Source organism: Pinus tabuliformis, chromosome X (assembly GCF_031772625.1).
Source record: "Pinus tabuliformis cultivar Carrire ecotype Pingquan chromosome X, CPIR1, whole genome shotgun sequence".
Taxonomy (NCBI): Eukaryota; Viridiplantae; Streptophyta; class Pinopsida; order Pinales; family Pinaceae; genus Pinus; species Pinus tabuliformis.
In genome coordinates this window covers 1,492,120,283-1,492,141,993 of record NC_142308.1, presented here as the reverse complement: position 1 = coordinate 1,492,141,993, position 21,711 = coordinate 1,492,120,283, and the positions used below count along the sequence as shown (strand labels likewise).

Here is a 21,711-nt window from a genome sequence, read left to right as displayed (position 1 = left end):
ACGGGTCGCGCGCCAGTCTCAACGGGTCGCGCGCTTTTGCAGGAGGCTTTTGGAGGCCTTCCCGGTGTCGGAATCGGGTGCAGGATAGCTCGTTGGAAAGGTCTTTGAGTCTACTTTCCAACCCAACTAGAATTTTTCAATTTGGAGTTCATTTGCCCTGTCAAAAATCAAATCTCCCAAGACTGGTCAAAAAGTGCCAAATGAGGCTACCTCAAGGAAGAGTGCTGTTGCAGTCAACTTTTGAATGCCTTCCTCAACCCCAAATTGAGCTCATGATAGCTCATTGGAAAGCTCTTTGTGTCTAGTTATCATTTTACCCATCAAGCAAATCATTTGGCCAACCAATCTAGGAGAAAACTTGATTTTCCCAAGGTCACTTCAGAGGTGTCTTTAATTCTCCTGAGGCAACGATATTCTTGACATTTCTCTCAAACCATGACACCTGTGCAAAAAGTGAAGGAGGTTTTTCTTCTTTGGCATGTTGTGGACAAAAACCTCTCAGTTTCCAAAAACTCATCTTTGATTTCTCTAAAACATATTTTGAGTGAAACTTGTCCCGATGTGTGAAACAAGGAATTTTGTCGAAATGAAGGGGATAAGGGGCTTCTAAATTCTTGGGGAAATTTTTGGAAGTAGGGAGGGATGTTAGGAAGCAGGGGAAAGTGGAATCTCAGAGATTGAGCGAGGGGAAGGGGTCCAAAAGGGAAAAACACAGGCCAAACCTAGAAAATTGCCAGGTTGTAGCAAGAAACTAGGGTTTGTGCAAAAATGAGGAATTTGGGGGATCTCAGTGATGGAAAGTGTTTGATAAGGTACATGAAGGATAGGGGAAGGTGTATGAACATCTGGATACAAGTTAATTATTTGACCATTCAAGAGAAATTAGCTTTCAAAACCCTAGGAGAGGGAAATGATCTTGCCTAGGCGCAACTGAAGCATGAACAAGATGTAAAATGACTCATTAGACATTGACATGATAGTGACAACCCTATGAATGATGATAAACTCAGCTGAATAGTGACATAGATTGGCATTTGGGCAATTTTGCAAAGAGTGAGAGCCAACCCTAGACCTAATGCCTAGTGACCAAATTTTGCTTCAAGACTCACTAAAATGACAAAATTTGACCTTGACACTTCAAAATCACTTTGTAAGAGCATATTTGATCACTGGAGGAAGGCTGGAAAGACTGACACTAACACTTTAGATCAATCCTACACCTCTTCGAGAGAGGAATCTAATAAAAATATCAGCTATCATAAATAAGATGACCCATGTGGAGTTTGGCACTAGTCATCAATTTTAACACTCCCTCTCAACTAGGGAGAACTCCACCTACTAATCCATCTACCAATCTGTACCATCTCTGCCATCCATGCACTGCTCTGCACTACTCTGCTGAACTATGAAGAAGACGAAGTGATTGAGATGTATCATACCATTCTGTACTGACCCGAAGTCAGTCCCAATCAAAAGAGAGTGTCTCATACCACTCTTACTAACCCGGAGTCAGTTCCCATTGATCCTAGATCAATATCGGACATCCTAGCAAAGGGAATACGATAGTACACGATGTGTCCATTGATAGTACTATGGTCCCTATCCTCATTTCCCTACACATTGGCCAGATGAGAGGTAGTTCCCATGAGTCCCAGACTGCATGGGTAGGATGTCTTGGCAGGAGAAGGATGAACCACTCGTCCTGCTCACAAGTCGCCAAAAGGTATCACAAGGGAAGGATGAACCACTCACCCTGTACACAACAAACCACTAGGGGAAAGCTGAACCACTACCCTATGGTTGCTCATCGCTCCAAGAAATACCCCAAGCCCCCCGGAGCTCCCAGAGCTCAATGTCCATCTCATACAGGACCCTCATAAGAGGGTCTCTCCACGACTCAAAGTCGTTCTCAGAAGGCCAAGAATTTGACCTTCCCCAGGGGCTTTGTCAAAATATCAGCGACCTGCTCATCAGTCCCAATGTGATGGAGCCTTATTGATCCTCGTTGTACCATATCCCAGATAAAGTGGTACCTGATAACTATATGCTTAGAGCGATCATGAAACACGGGATTCTCTGATAATCAGATCCCACTCTGGTTGTCGCAAAAGATCGCGGTGGTATCCAGCAGATGTCCAAATAGCTCACTGAAGAGCTTCCTCAACCAGACAGCTCCACAGGAGGCCATACTAGCAGTTATGTATTGGGCCTCGGCGATGCTCAAGGCAACCAATTTCAACTTCCTGCTCATCCAGGATATCAAAGCAAAACCCAAACAAAAATAGCATCCAAAAGTGCTCTTGCGATCCACCACACTGCCAACCCAATCAGCATCAGAATAACCATGCAGCCTCACATTTCCGGCAGTGTATCTCAGTCCATGAGTGATTGTGCCCCGAAGATATCTCAGAAGATTCTTGGTGGCAATCCAATGTATATGATGAGGCTCAACCATGTATTGGCTCAATGTGTTAACTGCAAAACATATGTCCGGACGGGAGTTCACCAAGAACATCAGTGCTCCTATGAGTTGATGATACTCAAAAGCATTTCCCAATTCAGGTCCAGCAGCACTACCACATAACTTCTTAAAGTTATGTTCCATCGGAGTAGTCACAGGCTTGCAGTCCACCATCCCAAATCTTTCCAATATCTTCACAACATATTTTCCTTGAGAGAGGAAAATTTCACCTGGCTTTTGCGGACCTCCAACCCTAGGAAATAGTGCATCGATCCTAAGTCCTTCATCTCAAATTCAGAAGCCAACTCCCTCTTACATTTGTGAATGAGAGGGTCTGCACCTATCAAAAAGAGGTCGTCCACATAAAGTACCAGAATGAGAGGTTTATCATTTTCAACCTTAAAGTAAAGGTTTGGATCGGCTTCACTTCCAGTGAATCCTAGCTTCATCAGGTAGCTATCGATCCTCTCATACAAGCCCGAGGTGCTTGCTTCAAACCATAGAGAGCTTTCTTCAACCTGCATACATGAGATTCTCAATCATGAACTTCAAACCCCTCGGGTTGTTCCACATAGACTTCCTCTTTGATTGAACCATGCAAGAAGGCGGTCTTGACATCCATCTGATGTAGGTTCCATCCTTGCGAGGCAGTAAGGGCTATGATCGAGCGGATGGTGGTGTATCGGGCAATAGGTGCAAATATCTCATCGTAATCTACACCTTCCTTTTGAGAGAAGCCTCGAGCAACAAAGCGAGCCTTGAACTTTTCTGCACTTCCATCAGCTCCATGCTTGATTTTGTAGAGCCACTTAGAAGTGACAACCGATTTGTCCTGGGGTCTAGGGACCACATCCCAAACATCATTCTTCATAATTGACTCGTATTCTTCATTCATAGCATCCTTCCATACTTGTTGCTTCACGGCTTCTTCGAATGATGAAGGCTCATTTTGAATGATAGTGCTCATGGCGGTCAAATATCCTTGGTACCTGTTCGGCTTCTTGCTTTCACGAAAAGTCCCCCTTGGTGCAATGTACCTCTCAGCATCTTCGAGAGTCTCCCTAAGCCATGAGGGTCTCCTCTTGGATGAGGAAGGCTCATGAGGAGTGGATCAGAAGGATCCATAGGTTCATCAACATCAGGCATCATCTTTGAACATACACGGCGATATTTGCAGCTTCACCCCATAGAAACTTCGGAAGGCTTTGATCATGAAGCATGGCACGGACAGCTTCTATAATAGAGCGATTCTTCCTTTCAGCCACACCATTCTGCTCAAGAGTGTATGGCATTGTAGTCTCCCTCTTAATGCCAACTTCTCTGCAATAATCTTGGAATTCATGAGATTCATACTCGATCCCATTATCAGTCCTCAATATCTTGATTTTCTTCCCGGATTGGTTTTCAAACAAGGCTTTGAAATGTCAGAACCAGGTGAACACTTCATCCTTCTTCTTCAAGAAGTAGATCCAAGTCTTGTGAGAATAATCATCCACAAATAATATAAGTATCCTCCCAAGGAGTTTACGGGCATCATACTAGATATGTCGGAGTGGATCAATTGCAATATGTTGTGGTCTTGCTATTACTTGAGGGGAATGGTCCCCTTGTAAGTTTTCCTTAGGCACATCCCGAACATACACCTTCATGCTCTACTTTGAACTCAGGCATACTTGTCACCATCTGTCTCACATCGAGTAGGGCCTTATAATGAAGATGGGTGAACCTTCGGTGCCATAGTTCAGATTGTAGAGATGTGTCGCAAGACATGGCACCCAATGGACTTCCTCCAACTTGATACAAATCGTCAACCCTGAATCCAAGAGTAAAAGCATCCTTGAAATTTCTTTTCCAAACACGTACCTTTCCATCAAGAAAAGCCACCTTGAATCCTTTATCTTCCATTGTTGAAAAGGGCACTATGTTCTTCTTGAGATCAGGTACATATAATACTTCTTGCAAATGAATAGTGTTACCTTGATTCAATTGAAGGGTAGCATTCCCTACTCCCTTCACGGGATAGGTGGCATCGTCTCCAAGGATGATCTCCAAGTTTGTCTCCTTTTCTATCAGATTAGAGAGGGCTTCCTTGTATCTGGTGAAGTGCCTTGAGGCACCACTATCAATCAGCCAATTTCCCAAAGTGTCCGGAGGAGAGGCAGTGGAGAGGGTCAATATAAGATAGTACTCTTTTTGCTTATTGTTAACAACATTGGATTCATCGTACCTGGAGTTCCTTGATTTCTTGGAGGATTGACCATTTCCTTGATGTCCTGCATTCCTTTTTCCTTTGCCATTGGACCTGCCATTCCTTTGATCGTTGTTGTTGTTGAAGTTTCCCCTAGAGTTGTTATGATAGTCATCATCTCGAGGTGTATCCCTTTTATTAGGACACTCCCTTGCATAGTGGCCAAACTTATTGCAAACAAAGCACCTGCCCTTCCTTCCTCCCTTAGATCCAGGCTTTCCATGGAAATGACCTTTAGACCCTACATTATTCCTCCTTTTGGCATGAGCGGAGAATGCAGTGGGGTTGCTTCTATTAGAAGGCATTTCTTGCTCCACCATTCTTGTTTCTTCTTGAATGCATCTTGACATCAATTCTTCAAACCCTGGAATTTGATCATTGTTGAGTATAGTGGTTCTAAATACATACCACTCAGGTGGGAGTCCTCCAAGGGTGGTGAGAGTAAGTTCCCTGTCAGGAATGACTTCTCCAATCCAAAGTAGATCATTCTTGATCTCGGTGATCCTCAATAAATATGATTAAAGGTCCTTGTCCTTGCCCTTCTTAATATCGTTCAACTTATTCTTTAGAAAGAGAATTTGATTAGCATTACTAGCCTTGAACATGCCGACCAACCTATCATATATCTCCTTGGAGGTCTTCAATTCGGAGATATAGGCCACCAGATGCTTGTCAATGGAATCCCTAATAATCTTCTTCGCTTTGACTTCAACCTTATTGTACTTGGTCTTCGCAGTAACCAGTGCATTTGAAGGAGGCTCAGGGATTTTACCCTGCACATAATCCATCACTTCCTTCTCTTCCAAGGTCAAATCAAGAGACATCTTCCATCCATGATAGTCAGATTTATCATGGAGCTTGTCTTTAGCTGGGAAGTAGGATGAGGAACCCATTGAGTCTTTTGTCCTTGTCCAACTGTCTTTGGTGATTGCTCTTTCACTCTTGCTTGGGCTTTGTCTTCACCTCAACTCCGATACCATGTTAATTTTAGACAATGGTATGTTCTATGCTTTAGAGCAATTTTATTTCAATTGCTTCATGAGCCCAATATCAATTTCAGTTTAGCAATGACATGAACATGTAAGTAAAATGTTGATAAAACATAAACATAAACAGTAGAAGACAAGCCAAGACAAGAGGACACAAGATGTGGCACCAGTCGAAGACAAACCCCAATGTGGGGAAACCCTTGATCAAATATTCTTTTAGTCTTCAATAGTTCAGCAAAAAGAGATAGTACAATTTACAAATTCTGATAGTTTATAACAACAGCAAAAGAGCCCTAAGCAGAAAAGTCAACGTTGGTCAACAGGGCAGATTTGACCCTCAAAGATTCGGTCAACTTCAATCAACTTCGGCCTCCAAACAAGAAGATGAAACAGCCCTCAAAACAGTCAAATTCTGCCCAGTCAAAGTCTGGTCAAACAATCAACCTGCGGTCAGCCCTAACCACAGTCAACGTTGGTCAAAACTCCTCGATTTTCGTGCCCAAAATTGCGGTTTGCTTATACAAAGATTCCTCACCCAAACCGAAGTCAAAACAGGTCAACACAATCAAACAGCCTCCCAACAACTCGGTCAACACTAGTCAACGCATAAAATAGAAGCCCTAGTTCACATGTGTGGAGAGAGAGAAGACTGCCTCGGATAGTGTACCCAATCACAAGAGGAAAGAGAGATATATGTGATGAGATGATGGTGAAAATGACTTGAGGTCTCCTTTTTATATGCAACATTGAGGATGAATTGGGGGCTTGTGTGCCTGTTTTGCTTGTTCGCTGACCTTGACAATTTGTCCATAATATAAATAAATTCATATCTTCATTTGTACATGTCAAAATCGGATGATCTTTAAATCAATCCTACACCTCTCCAAGAGAGGAATCTAATAAAAATATCAGCGGTGATAAATAAGGTGACCCGTGTGGAGTTTAGCCCTAGTTGCCAATTTTAACATTATCACATTACCAAGTTATGGTTTTATAGTTGACCTAATCAGTATTATTTTATATTATTCAAGATGCCTAAGGCTCACCTTAGCATTTATGTGGACCCATAACCTCCTTATAAGGAAGGCACTCTACCTCATAAGTTGTGTATAAACACATATCTTATGAGTCTTTTGTACTATCATCTTGGATTCATTAGATATTGATTCTTTTGCCTAAGGGCACCATATCTCTTGTTCTCTTCTTCATGGGTTCACTCCATGACTTTTCTTTATGTGATAATCATGTCTGTGATTTATGTTGGATTAGGGTTTGATGAAGTGTTCATCATAGATCTGCAATCTCTTTATCATCGGAACACTTATGTTTTTGTCACCTAGCACTCCACTTTCCATAGATTTGATAGGAGTTAATCAAGTTGTTACTTCCTTGTTTTAGGGTTTCAAATTTGTGAGTGTAGATCTACTTACCATGTTTAAGATATTTAACACGAACAACAAGCCAAAACTAGTAACCACATATTTTCGATCAAGAAGATTGCCAACTTGGACTTCATCATTGATGAGCACCAAGTCCATTTTAACCCAACAAATATCCGAATTATCTGTGACCAACCAACACCTAAGAATCTCACTAAAGTCTTAGCAAATCAATTATTCATATTGAGGCTCTCACATATTTTGTAAGATCTCAACAATGTCCTTTAAGGGAACAAGAAAGAAGTATTTTAGTGGACAGAAAAGAAATATTGCACCTTAAACCTGCTAAAGAACATGTTTGCTCCCCATCAATTTTGGCAGTGTTGGATCTCCACTGACCCTTTGAGATTTAGACAAACAATTCAGAATATGTGATCGGAGTTCTCCTTACATAGCACTACAACACATCATATATCATTCAAAATGCTTTAACAAAGCAATGTAGTAAAGTTCAACTTGAAATAGAGAGACGAATACCATCATGCATGCAGTTTAACATTATAGAAACTGCTTCTTGGGGAAAGAAACAATGACACACTTAGAACACCAAACTTTACAACCCTAACAATCATAATCAAAGATTAAGCATACCAAGCACAAGAAGTGGATTATGTTCTTGCAACAATTTCCGTTGCTACTCAAGAAGAAGAAGGGAAGAGCAAACAAAGGAGTTGAACATATTAGCCAACCCTTGACTATTATCTCACTAAGCATCATGGGATTTCAAGGACATGACTATTCCTCATGGAGATCATTATATTCACGAATCCACATTTTGGACCCATATATGCAAAAGCTCCAAGACTGGTGGCAAGTGCTAGGATACAATCGCCAAGATGAGCTCATGTTCCATCCCTATCATTTGTAGCCTGTAGGTCTGAGAAGGTGCTCCAAGGCAGAAATTGATTTGAGTAGCCAAGTAAAGGCGCAAGCCATTCAAAGGTTAGGAAAACATTGGCAACATTACTAATGAATTTTTATTGGCCCTATACGAGGCCAAAATTGGAATATGGAGAAGTCCATCAAATCCTACATCTCTTATTGCATTGTTAAAAATGCAAATTACTGACAGGACATTTACATCCCTTGCTAATTCCAATGCACTAATGGGAGTCTATTTCTATGGGTTTTCAACTAGACTACCAATAAACAAGCATCAACATGATAGCATATTTCTGGTTGTCGACAGATTTTTAAAAATTACTCTCATCACACATTGGAAGGAGACAATCACTGCTTAAGAGGTTGCTGAACTCCTCTTTACACAAAATAGACACATTTCAATGTCCCAAAGTCCACCATTTGTAATCAGGACTCCAAGTTCCTCATCAATAGACCCTATATGAGGCAGAAATTGGAATATGGAGAAGTCCATCAAATCCTACATCTCTTATTGCATTGTTAACAATGCAAATTACAAACAGGACATTTACATCCCTTACTAATTCCAATGCACTAATGGGAGTCTAATTCTATGGGTTTTCAACCGGACTACCAATGAACAAGCACCAACATGATAGCATATTTCTGGTTGTCGACAGATTTTTAAAAATTACACTCGTCACACATTGGAAGGAGACAATCACTGCTTAAGAGGTTCCTGAACTCTTCTTTACACAAAATAGACACATTTCAATGTCCCAAAGTCCACCATTTGTAATCAGGACTCCAAGTTCCTCATCAATAGGCCTTATATGAGGCAGAAATTGGAATATGGAGAAGTCCATCAAATCCTAAATCTCTTATTGCATTGTTAACAATGCAAATTAAAAACAGGACATTTACATCCCTTGCTAATTTCAATGCACTAATGGGAGTCTATTTCTATGGGTTTTCAACCAGACTACCAACAAACAAGCATCAACATGATAGCATATTTATGGTTGTGGACAGATTTTTAAAAATTACAATCCTAACATCTTGGAAGGAGACAATCACTGCTTAAGAGGTTGCTGAACTCTTCTTTACACAAAATAGACACATTTCAATGTCCCAAAGTCCACCATTTGTAATCAGGACTCCAAGTTCCTCATCAATATTTGGAAGTCCCTTTACACTATGTTGGACACTGAACCTCGATATTCCACTATGTTTCAACCAAAAACAATAGGCAAATGGAATTACGAATCAGCCTCTGGTACAACTTCTATGGATGCATAATCATTGCCACCCTTGCACATGGAACAAGAGCATGCCATTTATCCAACATATCTACAATCAGACAGTACACAACTCCAACAGACACAATCCTTTTAAAATTGACCATGGCTTCTGACTACTATTTCTATTGGAATTGCCAACATTGTTCTGAAAACTTCATCAATACAGCAAGAACTCAGGGAGCAAGACAAGGCGGGAAAGTTCAATAAACAAACATAGAGTTCATTAACAGGTTGTGAAAATCATTAATAAAACCAAAAAGAAGTACAAGCAGCACCATGATCAACATTGGTTCCTCACAGATTCAAGGTTGGTGATCAAGTGTGGCTGTGCATACAACAGGAGAGATTCCTAGGCCCACACTAGAATCTCGTCCATATATCATCCCTTCTAGGATCCTTATAGGAAACAATTCATTCATACTATGCATTCCTTCATATCCCAGAATTCATCTAGTTTTCAATGCTAAATTGTTCAAGCCTTACGTGTCACCTCTACTGTACCAACCAAGTAACTTCCCAAAACAAGAAGTTGATCTGGATCCAAGGTATACTGCACCACTTTACTCTGAACAAATTGTGGCCACTCATACGAAGCACAATTGTTTAGCAACAATCCCATTCTTTCAATGGCCAAAGCAAGACAACATTGATATCAGGCAAGCCGTTATACTCTAGAATAGGCAAAGATGAAGTTTTATGAAGTTATGAACAGCACTTTGAAGCAAGGGAAACTATTACACTCTGAGGAGGCACCTACTCAAGCTACAAAGCTAATGCCCCAGATCTTCAAATTGAAAAATGCAGCAACACAGAAGCACATAATAGAAAGGTGCACAACAACAAGCTGTACAATCCCACATGCAAATGAAGACCTACAATTCTGTGCGCAACAATAGGCTGTGTAATCTTGTACCCACCAACAGGCTGTCCAAGAAAAGGCCCTCAACACACTCTTGTGAGGCCTTCAAAGTTCAAACTCATAACCTATCATGGTGGAGATCTTAGACCCGCAACTCCACTTTGCAGGGCAAAAAGAATCACAACACACTGACAAAGAACCAACGCTCAACAACAACACAAAGGCAGCAAGCTGTACAATCCCACATGCAAATGAAGACCTAAAATCCTGTACGCAACAATAGGCTGTGTAATCTTGTACCCACCAACAGGCTGTCCAAGAAAAGGCCCTCAACACACTCTTGTGAGGCCTGCAAACCCATAACCTGTCATTGTGGAGATCTTTGACCCGCAACTCCACTTTGCAGGGCAAAAAGAATCACAACACACTGACAAAGGACCAACGCTCAACAACAACACAAAGACAGCAACACCTACAATGCAACCCAGTGAGAAAGTAGCTGAAATAAAACCAACAAACACAATTGGGTGAATATAAGGAAACCTGATTGCTTTGTCTGAGCCATTATTGTAATTTTGTAACCACCATGTAATCCAATCTATATAAAATAGGTGGCGGTAATGAGGTTTAGAGAATACTCCATACAGCACGAAAGAACTCAAATTCCCAAGCTCTCATACTATCCAACTGTAATATGCAGCAATTGCTTCTCTGTTATCTCTATTTATTGTTGTACTTGTATAGGTACTAGCACCATTAGCTTTACACATGTGAGGGACAAGGACTCTCAGTGCCAATAAATCAATTTTGCACAGGAATCCCAGTTGTCTCCTGGACCTGACTCATAAGGCCAGCTTACCACTAGACACTATATGTCCCTAAAAACCCTTCAGGCACAATCACTACAGTCACACTTATTCAAATCTCATAATATGCATACCTATTTAGTATTATATCTTTGAGGTTGATCACTTGTTTGTCCTGCTTTGCCTCAGCTGCGCACATAATTTTGAGTTCGACACTGACAATTTCTGCCTCTAAAAATGTATATGTGTATGAGTGTGTGTAATAATTTAAAAAAAAATCATGGTCAGCAGTTCAACCAAGGGCATTAGCGAAATAGATGCCTTTACTTTTGGTACCAATCAATGCTTCCATCAAATACCATCCACTACCAATAATAGAAGCAATCATTCATTAGGTAGCAATACTAGCTACTTCTGTACATGCCTTATTTTTCTCGATCTTATATTCATGCAGGGAATATGCTAAGCTAGGTTTTAAATTTTAATTAATGATAAACTGGACTTAATCTTTTATTTATCTTGATGTCAATCTTTCAATTCTTTTGTTCAGGTTCTTTGAATTTAATCTGCAACTAAACTGTAAGGACACAAAGTTCTGCACCCATTACAAATTAATGGATGGTCTGAAATGATGGTAAAATTGAACATCATTAGAGTTTCAATATCAATTTCGTTAAAGTTCAACAGTAGCATCATTTATGCAAAGATATCGACAACCAGCTTCAGGAACATCCATCCCTCCTTTCAATTCAGTTGTAAATATTCTGTTCTCATGCTGAGTTTTATGTTAGTTTTAATTTTGATAAACCATCAACTTCATTTCAGTCATTTATGTGTCAACAGTTTATATATGAAATATTGGTCTCTGTCACCTCTCTCAAACTCTTCTAACACTAATTCCTGTCAAAATCCGCAGTGGGTGGAAATCAATGCCAAATGGTATAATTGAAAAATCTTCCTTGTTTGAAGCTAGAATTGATAAGAACTGCAACACCCATGGAAATGCAAAACACAGTTTACAAATTGCTAAAATTGGTGCTCAACAGAGGAAAAGTGAATTGCAGAAAGATCAGTTATAATGCACTACAGACCCTGCTTTCCCATCTTGTGCGGTCTAAGAATGCAATTGAGACCTATGTAGTATCTTGTAAGTTTTTGCTCTGGTGCAAGCGAATATCTCCAGTGCATTGATGCAGTTAATTTACAATACACATGAAAAAAGGGTCCCATAGTTCAACTAATAAGCCCGTACAGATACCACCCTATTTCAAGCAACTTTATTGGATACTTTTGTGGAGGGTGATTTAGAGCATGCCCAAGGTCACAGGAACTGCTGTGAGCAAAATTGTAAGTAGATAGATTATGATGATGATCAACCTATAAGCACCCGATGCAGAACTCACAAACTAGAGAGAATATCTGGGTGCTTAATAGCTTAATAAGCATGGAGTTATGTGGGAACCTTAAGCTTAAACAGCTTAAAAGCAAAATCAAAACCATTATGCATTGGAGAAACACAAATATGTAAAAGATAGAATCTGATAGAGCCTGTCAAAAGAAGATCAACTAGCACTGGAGCACACACAAGGTGTTATGCAACTTATTACTCATAACACAGCCAATCATAGATCTGCCTGATTTATTTTCCTTTTCTTTGTAAATGATGCTTCATTGTTGAATAAGGAGAATTACCAACTGTCCACCTTCATAGACTCTACCGCCCATTAAAAAGTAAACTGCCCAAAAAAGGGTCAGACTCTTTCAATCAAGATGCCATAAAAGGGATAATCATAATAGTTCCACCAAAGTCACCCAACACTGCCACCTAAATCCAACTGCACCTACTGAAGTTGGCGGACCTCACCTACCGCTATGACTGATTGTTTAGAAATATTAAACAATCACACCAAATGCAATAATTTGCCATCATCATAACTTTGAGTTGCAACCTAAGTCTCATGAAATCGAGCACTTGAATTTTCAACTGCAGTTTTGATGTTTTGATTGAACCCATGTATGACATAAGATATATTGACTCAATACTAAACCATATTGTTTTATTTCCTTTACCCACCAATAAAATCCCATGTCTGCCATAGCCCACTCCATTTCGTCATAGTGACTGTCTAGACATCGGCTCTGAATCAATTTCATTGTTGGCTATGTTATTAGGGCCTTTTTTTCCTTGAGTTCAGTTATACATGAATTAATCCACAATGTAAAATCTGAATGTTCATTTCAGTCCAAGCAATGTGTAGACATGGTAATCGATGCAAAAATACTAACTTTTAAGAACACCCAGAACTTCTTATAGACATGGGATGTATGCAAAATCATATTGACAAGCCTGCAAAAGATTAAATACTCACATTTTTAAACTGAAACATCTGGAAATTTCAAAGATTTAGAGAATTGCTGACAAAAGTCGCCCATGGAGTCTGCTAATAATACGAGATAACTAGACCAAATCCTTGAACAGAGCAACGGCCGCCATTGATCAGCGAACAAATAAAATTTAAGTGGCTTTTCTTTCTTTTAATGGCGGAGATTGCAATGAAAAATTGAAAGCAAGCATCAAAACAAAAGTCAAAGGATTTTTTTTTTAATAAAGTACCAGTGGCTGCTTCCATACTCCTAAAGATGCATGATTAGCTTTTCTAACAGAAACGGCCCAATTCTTTTATTGCTGTCGGAATGAGTCAATTACATGTCGTTGTCGATTCCCGTGGTTAGATAAGAGGAACTTACAGGAGGGTAAAACCGAATTATAGTTTAATTGAGAAATTATCATGAAGGTTGTGGATTTTTTTTTAAATTAAATTTAGTTATAGAACGAATATAATTACACATTTTAAAATTGAAGTTGAGATTAATTTATTTAATTATTCTCTACAAATGGTAATAAAATTAGTTTTATTTTAATTATGATTTTGTCAAAGATCCAGATGAATAATATTGTTTCATAATATAAATTTAAAATTTAGTTTTATTTTAATTATGATCTTGTCAAAGATCCAGATGAATAACATTGTTTCATAATATAAATTTTAAAATTTTATTATGTATTAAAATTTTGATATTCTTTAAATTTAATTATTTTTTATAATATAAAAATTTAAAAATATTATAATTTAAAAAAATATCATTTAAAATATAAAAATGAATGTAAATATAAATATAAATTGATTTTACATATTGTAAAAAAATCTAATTACTTGTTAATCTTTTATTCATAAACAATTCTCAAAAATTTTAATTTTGAAACCATTTTCAATGTGTTTAATTTTGATTCCATAAATATTAATGATTATATTTTTTAATGGTATTTTGGAAATTAATATTAAGTAAAGTTTGTGTTGAAAATTTAGCAAAAAAATTTCAATTTGACTTTGTCTTGGTCAAACTAGAGAAAATTCGAATTTCTATTTCAGCGTAAATCTTGGTGGTAGTTAACTCATGTGACATAGCACTTGTCACTCAGTTAATTTGAGTTGGGGAAGCTTGAGTTCAGTTCAGTATGATTGATTGTTAATTTGTAGCAATCTATTTCAGTTAAATTGAGTTATGGTCACTTAAACTGGTTCTCATTGGTAGAAGAACTAGTGGAGGTCAAGTTGTGGAAGTGGAACTTCAACCACACTCAGTGATCAATTAGCCTAAAATAATTATAAGAGATGCATGTAGAGAATTCGAGTTACCCAGTTGACATGGAGATTCCAAGGTTGTGTACTATCAGTTGTAGATTATTCCCATGTGTACAGGTGGTGCATGCAGTCAAAGGAAGGACCTAGAGGAATTACGCAATTCAATTGAGGGAATTTCCTAAATAATAGGTGTTAATTTTCTCAAAGAACAACATAAGGAAATAAGAGCTTGGAGAGCTTGAAAATTGGCCAAGTGTTGGCCATGTTATCACTCTAAAATTTCCCTAGAGTTGTTATGAAAGAAATAATAGAGGTAACCACAAACCTACTTTTGAGTTCAGGATCTAACATTCCTAATGCTCAGAGAGGGCTCTCTCTTTATGATTTAACTTTTTTTAGTTAATTGATTTTAAGGTAGTTGTTTAGGCTCTGATTATGTTTTGATTTTGATTTGGTGGTGGAATCACTGACTTAGATGGATAGAGGGATGTCTTTTACCATTGGGCTATGAGGTCAAGTGTCAAGAAAACAAGACCGAATCAAGTTCCAAAGATAGTGTTTACAGGGCAAGGTAGCTAAGTGAATTCAGATCTTTTAGGCTGAACGGTGAAGTGGTTTTCAATCGGATCCAAGGAGCAACTAAGGGTTCCTCAAACCGGATTATGAGGAAAATGGTAGCGGTCAATCGAAACTAGGGAGCAATGAAGGATTCCCTACTCTGGATATCAGAAGAAAACATAAAAATGATTAACTATTCAAGACAAAGTGTACTTAAACAAATTCTGTAATAAATTTCCAGTTATTTCATTCAAATTTAGATAACATACAAGTATGTGAAACACTTAAGAAGATAACAATTTGACAAACATAAAATACTTCACTGAAGTGGCCCAACACATGAATCCTGTAATGCATTGTCTTTATTGCTCAGTCCAGTCTGCTGACTTGAAAAAATGATACAATGAACCCTTAGGTTTCAGATCAATACAACTATAGAAATGTCTAGCAATCCACCCTCTATACTTCGAATTACAAAGTATTTATACAAAAACTTATTACAAAATATCCCAAACTGCCTTGGGAATTATTCTAGGAAAAAGAAATATCTTCATGCAAGAAGATAGAGACAGATATTCAACTACTGCAAGTTGTCCCTATTTATCTGGCTCTGTTGTCAGACCTTTTGCTACTTTTTCTCCTTTGCTATTTGTCTTCCACGTTGACTGTTCTTTTACTTTACCCTTTAACTGATACTCTTTCATCTGATACTCTTTGACTAGGTTGACCTATTGCTTTTCTTTCACTGTTCTGTATCCACTTTTACCTTGCCTTTTTATAGTAAGTCATTTAATTTTTCCCATGTCTCTGTATCTGGTAATTTAATATTTACCATTATTCTGTAAACTTCATCTGCTTTTGTGTATTTTGCAAAGGTGGGCTTGTTCACAAAAAGGTGTTTTACCTCATGCTGGAGGTAAAATAGGTTCTCAAAAGTCTGGTACAGAACTTTTCCTGTAGGCATCCCTTTCATAGAGAAATTATTGGCTTGATCTCTTGCCACTTCTCTAATTTTCCTGTTGTAGTCTTCATGTGGCATTAATATGTCATTTATCACCAAGGGATTTGGTAGACCTTTCTGCCTCAAAGCATCAAATTTAACCATGAACCTGCCTATAGCCAGCTCCATGGTTTGGCATTTTTCCTCCAGCTACATCATTAAGTTCCTCTTAGTGAGCACTTTCTTCACCTCTCATATAGTGTCGGTCTTGTCAACTATGTCCAACTCCTGCAATTCATATTTATTTTTAGAGTTAAGGAATTGGATTATTCTTGAGGCTTCTTCTGGCATGTCTCCAAGTTCGGCCTTAACTCTCTGAATTGCTTCAGTAGCTTCTTTGACTAAATCATTTTGTTCAAAGATGACTTGTATAGATGGCCCAATATCATTGACATAGTCAATGATATTTGCCCATAGTTGTTCTTTAGCTTGGGCAAGTGGCTCCTTCAATGTTAATTATTTTTCTAAATTCTTTATCCTTTCAGTCAACCTGTTTGACTTCTGTACTTCATTCTTGTGCATAATTTGGGCCAGTTTCTTCTCATACTCTAGACTTCTTATCTATTCTTTAAGTTTGTTGATCTCAGTGGTCTGAATGGACATGTCTTCCATGGCTTTGACCAGTTTACTTGCCTCATCACTTGGATGAGCTGTTGTTGCTGATGTAGATGTTGTTGCAGATGGAAGTGTTGTAGCTAATGGAGCTGTGGGGGCCAATGAAGCTGTCAAAGTTGATGGAACTGTTGTAGTGACTGTGGGAATAACAATGGCAGTAGCTGTCTCAAGGCTAGCCAGTTTCAACTGTACTAAATTGTCCAATTCCTTCTCCATTTCTTTCAATTGATCATTTAATTGAAGGATGAGATCCATCACTTCCCCATGCTGGGTTTGGCTTTCTAAGACCTTCTTGGTCTGCAGATGTTCTGAATGAGGCAGCTTCAGTTGTTTCTTTAAAGTAGCAATATTCTCATTTTTCTTCTTTATCAATTTTTTTGCAGCCGTGACATCATTGGGGTTATATCCAATTTCAATCACCAAGTCTTCCAATGACTTGATTATGTTTTCCTTGGCCTGCGAGGATGCCTTTTCTAGCTTTAACTGTGTTGTGATGTTATCCAATGAGCTTTGAAGTTTGTGCACAGTCATTGCTTTGTTAGTCATGGTGGAATAAATCATTTCACCGACCTGTTTATGGAACTCAATTTGGTCAATAGGGTGAACATCCCTAGCCAAAACTTCAAAATTTGTTTTCCTGTAATATGCTGATGACTTGGGCTGTTGGACTGTAGGTTGCATAAAGGTCATTTGCATCTTACCAGTCTTAATGTCAAAGGCTGACATTAATCTATTTTGATTGGCAGGTGTTTGTTTGAAGTACTGGGCATAAGTTTCAGCGTTTAATGCCTCATTCCTCAACTTGATTTCCTTGTACTTCTCTTTTATATATTTCTTTTTATCCACTGGCTTGTTGAATGAAGAGACTTCAATGCTAAGTTTCTTTTCAATAAGTTGAGTGTTTGAGGTGGAGGGTTGATGTGTTTCCTCTAAAACTGCTGGACCTTTACTCCTTCCAACCATTGTGTTAGTATCAATGATTTCAAATGTCTCAATGGTGTCTTCTTGCTCAGTCACAGGATTAAGCTTGGGCCTCTTCCTGTAACTGATCTCAAACCTGTCATTTGTAGTGTCCATCCCAGAGCTAGAACCTTCTTCCCTGGTTCTTTTCACATTTTTGTCTTCATTGGCTGGAGTATGTATGATGGGAGTAATAGTCATCTATTCTTGTAGGGCTGGAACCTACAGAAACGAACTAGTATCAATATGATTTTCCACATCTATCAAAGTATTCTCCACATCTATTAAAGTATTTTCCAACCATTCTGACGGGTTGGCATATCTTTCAATGTTTGGTCTGGGATCATGCATGAAAGGACTTAGCTTGAATTTGAGCCTTAGTTTATTTATGACTCCATTAGGGTCATACTGCCACATAAAACTGCCCTTGAAGTTCATTTGTTGTAAGATTTTCTCTACCTCTTGTCCAGCTTCCCTATTATTACAAATAAAAGGGCCAAATTGGTTTTTGATTTTAAACTGGGTCTTCTTCCTAGCTGACAGGAAATTAACCTCATCAAAGTTTATTATTTGCCTGAAATACTCTAATGCAATTATCCTCATGGGGAGGTATTTGGGCAGCTTGTAGGGAGTTATTTGGCATCCATGTATCCTGATTTCTGTGTGGTCTTGGTATAGATACCAGTCTCCCACTCTACTATTCTTAGCCAACTATAAAACTCTCTTAATCTCCTCATTTATCATGGGCTAATAGCTACTGGTTAGCATGTTTATAACTGGTTGAACAAATGAACAAATGAATCAATGAACTCTTTATAAGAAAGAGCAGTGGAATATCTTTGGATCAATGGTGTCTAAAAGATGATAGATCTTGGATTGCCCTTGGTGTCTAACTTTTGGATGCTAACTGGAAACTTGTCTGAATGAAAGTATAAGAACATGTGAAACAATATTGATGAATATTTGAACACTCTCTCATTTGGTAATCTGATAAACTGTTCATGGATTCTGTCTGCTATGAACTGAGCAAAGTTGTAAACTGTAGCAGGAGGCTTGCCTAGGCAAAAGATAGAAAGGAAAGCAAGAACAACCTCATCTCCATGTTCATCAGTGGTGTGCCCTAGAATGCAAGGGAGCATGGTTATAATTTGTCTGCATCTCTCAGAGAAAATGATGACAGCATATGGAGGACTATCTGTTGGAGTATGAGACTATTCAATGATGAAAGTCTGAAAGATCTGAGCTTTCTTGGGAAGGTCTAGCTTTGTGTAGAGTTCAAGCAAAGCTTTAATGGAAAGTGGGGTCTCATTTGGGCCTGGCTGGATGTGCAGCATTTGATTGATTGATTATGCAGCAATGGTGAATAAAACTTGTTGGTCATGGGTGACTATGGCTCTTTGACTTGGAACATAACAAGCTTAACAGAAGTGGATGATTTCTGGGAATATGTGTACCTGTGGGAACAAGTACTTGGGCAAATTTGACTGCCATAAGTGAATTTCATCATTTTGGTTAAAAACTTGTCTTTACTCCAGCAGTGGAGTTTCAGTAGGTGGCTAGGGGAAGTAGTGTCCTTGATTTGAAATTCTCTATCAGCCAATGGGAGGTGGTCAATATCCAGGTGAGGGGTTTGCAGGGATCTTACATCCAGAGAGGTTTGGGAAGCCATAATTTGGTTTATTGAATTGAATTACTTTTTCAATGGTTTTAGGAGTAAGGTCAGAAGGTTTGGAACAGTGGGGATGGTAATTATACTTTGTAGAAAAGGGGTTTGGATTCACAGTAAGTTTTTATTCAATTTAACAAGGTTTTTTAATCAATTTAATTAATTAACCCTTTAATAATTACTGTGCATAGCTCAAATTTATAGGGTCATTCTGGTTCTTTCAAGAATACTTGGAAATTTGCTATTTGGTGCGCAGACAGGGTTTTGTGGTGGCAGCAGAGGCTTATGAGGCTTCAATTGTCAATTTGCTGCTTCAATTTGGTGTCTGCAGCGTCTTTGGGTGGCAAAATGTGGTTAAATTGGTTGCACCAACCCCACCTCCACCACCCCCATGGTTCAACATGGCAAGCGCGATTAAGCTACCCATATTCAGAGGAGTAGGAAATGAGGACCCAGATCAATTCTGGTTTGTGGTAAGAGTAGTGTGGGAAGCACAAGGGGTTACGGACGATAACTTTAAGAAGGCTACATTGGTGAGCGCATTGTAGGATCCCGCGTTGACGTGGTATATCAAGCACTCGAATGATCACCCAAATGCAGGAATAGTGGAGATCAAGATTGCGTTGAACAAAGAATTTAGCCGGCCGAAATCAAAGACGTAGTTAATAATCGGATTTAAGGAGATCACGATGCTTCCAGGCGAGACCCCCTGGGATCTAGATCAGAGACTCAAGATCACGATCCGTGAGGCTAATATGACGCTAATGGATGCGCAGCATCACGCATGGTTTGTGGCGTCTTTGACACCACACCTGAGGACGGCGCTGTCACAACAGAAGCTTTCGACCCAGGCAGAAGCATTGGAAATGGCGATGAGGTTGCATGAAACACTGATACAGGATCCGGGATTGGGAGTCCAACAAATCCACACACAATTGCAAAACCTATGCTTGGAAATGTAGAGCTTGAAGCAAGATAGGGCACCTCGGCCAGAGACGCATGAATAAGTGTGGTGCATAAAATGTAAAAGCCAGGGCCATGACAAAGACCATTGTCTCGTATTTGCAAACTACTTGACAGGAGGGGACCAATGTCGTTGAGACCAGAGGCACAGGCAGGGCCAAGTACGGCACCCGCGCTCTGGTGCACGATCTGTCAGGTGGGAGGAAAGCACACGACGGACAACTGTCATTTGTTGCAGAAATATACATAGACCCCCCAGCAACTGTTTTGCAATTTCTGTAGATCGGTGGGCCACGACGAGCGTACTTGTCGGAGCTACAAGTTAATGATGGATCGAACCCCGTCCTATCGGATGCAGACAGAAACACGAGCCCTCGATCCAGCAGCAGGATGGCGCGCGAGGGATTTCAAGGCAAAGGTCGAGGACGAGGAGGAATGGGGCTAGGAAGGGGCCGAGGACAATTAATCTGTTACAATTGCGGAGGACCAGGGCACTACGCTCACGATTGTACCAACCCGATGAGACTATCTTGTTCGTACTGTTCTCAGTTTGATCACGAAGCAGTAGATTGTCCTACGTTGATCACGCAAATGCGCGAGAAAGGGGTACTTCAGCCTACTCCGATGCAGAATATTCAAATGATGAGGTCTGAACCGCGCGAAGAAGACCCAAATGTGAATATGGTGCTCAGAAGTGGTGCGACCACAGGGGAAGATAAGGGGAAGCAACCCGAGGAAGATACATGGGTTCACAAGGCTCCTACAAAGGAACCTGAGTTTGACTTAGAACGTTCAAAGGAGACGTTTATGGAAGCTAAGAAGAGCTTCACGGAGGCCTCTACTTTAGGTAGTAAGGATCAACCAGAGCCAGGAATGGATCCTTCTATGCTTACTACCTTTTTAGAGAGATGCATGAAATTGCTACGCGATAATAAGGCGGTTAAAGGACTATAAGAACTGATAACTAGGTGTGCAGGGTCAGGGGAACCGCGCGTAATCCGAAAACTAGGAAAGCATACGTTGCACACTAGGAGGGAGATGAGATTAACGGCGGAGATTAGTGAATATGAAATGGATCAGGTAATTCTAGCCCTGGGTTTGGACGCGAATGTGTTACCAAAGCATACATGGGAATGCATGGGTAGGCCTGCATTGCAGTGGTCCCATATTCAATTACGAATGGCGAACCAACAAAATATCTTGCCCATGGGGAGATTGCAAGGGGTAATGGTGGACATCGAAGGTGCGAGCACGTAGACAGACTTTGAAGTAATAGAAATTGTTGATGACAACAACCCTTACCCCACATTGCTAGGAATAGACTGGGCCACTGATATGAAT

At 39.5% G+C, this 21,711-nt stretch overlaps 1 protein-coding gene across 4 annotated transcripts in view; it reads right to left on the bottom strand.

Moving 5' to 3' along the window:
• The window catches only part of LOC149145657 (protein S-acyltransferase 11-like), a 161,182-nt gene extending 147,546 nt beyond the window's left edge, over window positions 1-13,636 (bottom strand). The window contains exons 1-2 of one of the 4 annotated variants that reach the window (XM_089448684.1): window positions 13,579-13,636; window positions 13,334-13,434 (exon numbers count right to left, since the gene is read on the bottom strand). The gene's annotated coding sequence lies outside the window, so the exon portion shown is untranslated. The other 3 variants (XM_089448685.1, XM_089448686.1, XM_089448683.1) reach the window with 3 other exon arrangements.
• Window positions 13,637-21,711: the final 8,075 nt, after the last annotated feature.